This window comes from Opisthorchis viverrini (genome assembly GCF_000715545.1).
Source record: "Opisthorchis viverrini unplaced genomic scaffold opera_v5_105, whole genome shotgun sequence".
In the NCBI taxonomy this organism is placed as follows: Eukaryota; Metazoa; Platyhelminthes; class Trematoda; order Opisthorchiida; family Opisthorchiidae; genus Opisthorchis; species Opisthorchis viverrini.
In genome coordinates this window covers 1375193-1380026 of record NW_008751759.1, presented here as the reverse complement: position 1 = coordinate 1380026, position 4834 = coordinate 1375193, and positions in this window count along the sequence as shown.

The window sequence follows — 4834 nt, the reverse complement described above, 5'->3', positions numbered from 1 at the left end:
CTCTGCAAAATCATGTATAACTTCCTGCCGCTGCTCTCCTCCGGCTGACGCTTTCACAATTAATGGAAATCCCATCGCCTATTACACGGAGATCAAAGATCTCGGCCTTCGATACTCCTGTACTTCTAGCTTTTCCCACCAGGTGCAGTTTCAGGTTGCAAGAGCACGCAGGCTCAGTTCTTTAATACTGTGCTCCCGCCACCTTCCAGACACAATGGTTGCAATATTTATGGTATGCGTCCGACCAGTCATGGAATTCTGTCTCGCACTCTCCTCCCTTTACACCCGAAGTTGCAGAATCGCAATTGAAGGTGTCCAACGCTCATTTATGAAAAAGCTCTTTCCTTGGTCAAACGTCCCTCTTACCGCTCCAGCAGTCAAATCCTAGGTCTCGAACCACTATGGCTTAGACGGTTAAAATTGAACCTAGCTCTTACGTCGTCTGCTGCATAAGAACACCTTTATAGCAGAGGCTAGACCAAGTATAACTTCACAACCTCGCTACAGAGTCCGTAACTCCTGCAACCTCTTAGTGTGTCCCCTACGCCAATACTTCTTTCTAGTTTATTACGCTAGCATCTGGAACAGCCTTCCTGAGTAGCTGCAAGGCATCCCGCATCATCATACTTTTTCTCAGTCCGTGGACAAATTCTTTACCTGTGAAACTGCTGCCGCCTTACTTAATACTCGAATACCCTCTGACGTCTACGAATCAGGTACAGTGCGCATATGAGTTTAGCGACGTTAAAGTTAGTGGGCAAGTAAAGGATTCTGTTATCATTTCTTCCTATCCCCTTGACATGCTTTAAGCTAATAAAGGACTTAAATGCCAACTTGATCTAAATATGCAGTGTAAATGGCCTGGTTGTTTTCTATTTCCCCGGTGAACTTATACATCGTCCTGGTCAAGTCCCCACCCCGGATCACTTCATCAGCTCTGCCTAGTAACTGGTGCTCACAGTCTACCTCTAGCTGATAAAAACCAAACCAAAGTCGATTTTCTCTCCATTTCATTATCAGAGCGCATTCTGAGCTTATATATATATATATCCATTTGATGACTTGCTCCACGAAACACTCCCACACACAACATTGCGGAACGCTTCCGTTCGACCTGGCTGCTCACATCAACGCTCCGACGTCGATTTGCCAAGCTGCAACTGTTCCATTCCTCCTCCCAACCGAGCCCTCTTGCCTACTCGTTTCATTGACCCCAACTTCCACCATGACATTCATCCCAACCTGATGGACTTCTCGTTCGAATTCAACCACCTCTGTGTCCCCATCCAACCTAACCCCTGCACTTGACTTCCCTACGACAGTGCAACCAGTGAGTCTGCTTTTTTTCAGATTGCACCACATTTTTGAGACTAAACTTGCTATGTTCTCCCAATTCGAATTACCCGGCCCCCACCTCCACTTTTGTTTTAGCTCATGTCAGCCGACTGAGTCTTTGAGTTAGTCGGACCTCATGCCCATTGTTCCCCACAAGTTGCGAGAGAAACCTATTATTATTTCATTGAACACTCTTCACTGTTCATGACATTGTCCCCTTTTCGCGGAATCCCCATTACCCGCAAATCCCCCAGTCATGCCCCATTCTGACTGTAAACGCATCATCATGCCGGACGGTATGGCACCCACAAGTTGGGAATAAACATTATTATTATTAACGTTCCATTCTGCCGGTCTGCGTCCTCTGTCCACGGGCAAAGTGATGATGGCTTCATCTTCACTTTCTTCAATCCTTATTATTCGACTGCCTACTAGAAGCAAACCTAAATTATTTTCGATAAAACTGAAATGTTTTTAAAGTTGTGACTTTAACCAGGAATTAATCTAATCCGTTTGCACCTTTCGGTGACACGTTTCTCCCAGCATTTTGTTTAGGTAAGCAAAATTTCACGGTCACGGACTATCACTCACCTGTATTCTGTTGCTTGTTTAAGCAAGATAAAACATGAAACTGCACTTTACCACATTTTGGAGTTCTTTGGTGTTCATCAAGAATAAAATACATCTAAAGAGCCTCTAACGCAAATTCCCTCTGGAAGACCGGTCACTGTCGTTTGTTTGCTTTACACTCCTCAGATTTAAAAAAATGAAGTGATTCTGTTCGGCAAACCTGGTCACAACAACCTTCTCCGTGGATTTCAACTTCCAATAAGTAAAATATTGTTAGACAACGGCATGTACTGTGCAGTGGTGACGCAAATGCCATCTCCGTGGATGATCCCCCTCCCTGAATGTGCATGGCTAGCCTGTAGATAATGCAGCATCACGAGATATCTACAGGTATCTTATTATGAATATGACCGCCATATAGTGGTCACCATGGTAACGGTAACCGTTGTCAATCACCTCGACTACTTATCGCAACTGTGGAGTAGGTCTCTATGCGCGACGTTGATTATGAGACCTCACCATGTACAGTAACATAATATGATACCCAACGTCAGTCTTTCATACACATAACTATACGCGAAACCGCTTATCTTTACTAACTATGGTAAACACCATGCCAGCGTGTAGGTAAAAACAAGGCTTCAACCACACGTGAGTGTCTAATCTGACGGCATGTCATACACATTTCTATGCTCGATGTCGCCTTGCGTGATTACCTGTCGTACCCACTAGGTCCATGTCCATGTGTGACGTTGAGTAACCGGTAACCTAATTCGACCTAATCTGTCGTACTCGTAACTGTAAGCATTTTCACTCATCTTTGCCACCCATGAAAACACCGGGCCAGTATTTATGCGAACCGATGGACACGAGGTTTAAACTATGCACGCACACCTAATCTAATGGCAAAAGACGGACCTCATACTCAACTGCACGCGATATCGCCTACGTTGACTACGTTTTGAAACTGCTAGGCCAGTGCCTATATGCGACGCTGATTATTGGACCTCAACCTTGAGCAGCTTCCTAATCTAACTGCCAGCGATGACCCGTCATACCCATAACTGTGCGTGCTCTTGCTTGAGTTTGCTACCTTATAGTAAACCCAGACTAGTAGCTATGCAGGCCGATAAAGATGAGCCCCCAACTATGCGTTATATCCTAATCTAACTGCCAATGACAGCCCGTCACACTCGTGACTGTAGTTGATATCCCCCGCCTTGGCTTCTAATCGTAATTACTGGGCCTTTTCTATGTGCGACGCTGAGTATGAGGCCCCAGCTATATATAGTAGCCTAGTCTAATGGCCACCGACGGCCCGTCATACCCTTAACTATACACGATGCCACCTGCCGAGGCTACTTATAGTAACTGCCGGACCTGCGCACATGTTCGTAGCTGGCTACAATGTTCCAACTATACATAATAGACTAATCCAACAATCAACGACGGCCCCTCGTATCCATGCGTCGTCCACCTGCGGACCGCATGCCTGAAAAATAGACAACCACCTTTAAAAAATCATGTTTCTATTCATTGGTTGTGTCACTACAAACATAATGTGTGGCAAATCCAGATCTCAGTTTCTTACCCGACAAGGACTCCTGAAAAAATGCATAATCAATAAAGACTCGTACCCATCTTCCGCGATATCATATAAGCCACAATTAAACAAAGTTATAGTGCTTAACTCACCAAGTGCTTTACAAATTTCTTTGTCCACTATTATCGGTCACTGTCCGCGCTGAACCTGGAGGCTTATTGTTATAGATGTGAACTCACTAATTGTTCCGTTAATCCAATGGACGATAACAGTGGAGCCGTGCGCACATCAATGACTCGATGGTGGGATTCGACAACCATATGCATTATTGGGCGCAGCAAAGTTAAAGCTAACGGGGGTGCCTACTTGTCAGTCGTGAGACCAAGTGGTGTACACTTGAGCCCTGGGAACAAAGGACCACACGCGTCTTCAAACGTGCACCAATGGATGCAGCCGTAGCAGAGATCCATTGGGTGCGCGGGTGCTTGGTGTCAATTTTAATTTCCAAAATCATGTCCACTAAATCCGAAAAATGAGCTAGCATGATAGCTAATCATGATGTGCTCCAGCTGTCCTAGATTATGATAATGATCCATGGGTGTTTCAAATCGGCAAACGCGACCCGAACAGTGCAGGTTAGAGAACTGAACTCATCTGTTACATTACAGTCGAAACTAATGCAACTTCAAATGTATATGAAACGCTGCAACAATCGATTTCTCCAACGGGATCGGAAAAGTACCTGCACAACCCGGTTCAATCACCTCAAAAATGACGTCCGTTATGGGGCCGTCCAGAAACAGAAATATTTCACTGCTATGATGACATGGCACTTCTATGCCCAGTTTGATAGCGCACCCTCAACTCTGCCTTTCCTCCTCTTGACTGTACCATATTGCCCACCTGTTCCATTACCCGCAACTACGAACAAACTTATGCTTCATTCTGAAAGTACCCTTATGATTATGCCTGACGGTGCGTCACCCACCCCTTGGGAAAGAACATGATAACGTGACACTAAGTAAAGAGTAAACCTGAAGGACAACTTTGGTCAGTTCATCCAAAACCACCTGCGCTTTTTTCACCTCCCCAAAGATGAGAACGACGTCTGCATACTCCAGATCAGATCGATTTTTGCCAGAAAATATTTAAAGAAAATATTTCAGCATTCGTCTCGTTATCTTGCAGACAACTAAATTAGGTGGGTGTGTAGAGGGGGCGTTTCGGAATAATAATAATAATAATAATAATAATGTTTATTCCCAACTTGTGGGTGGCAGGCCGTCTGGCATGATCATGCGTTTACAATCAGAATGGGGTATTACTGAGGGATTTGCGGGTAGTGTTGACTGCGCGAAAAGGGGACAATGTCACAAACAGTGGGAG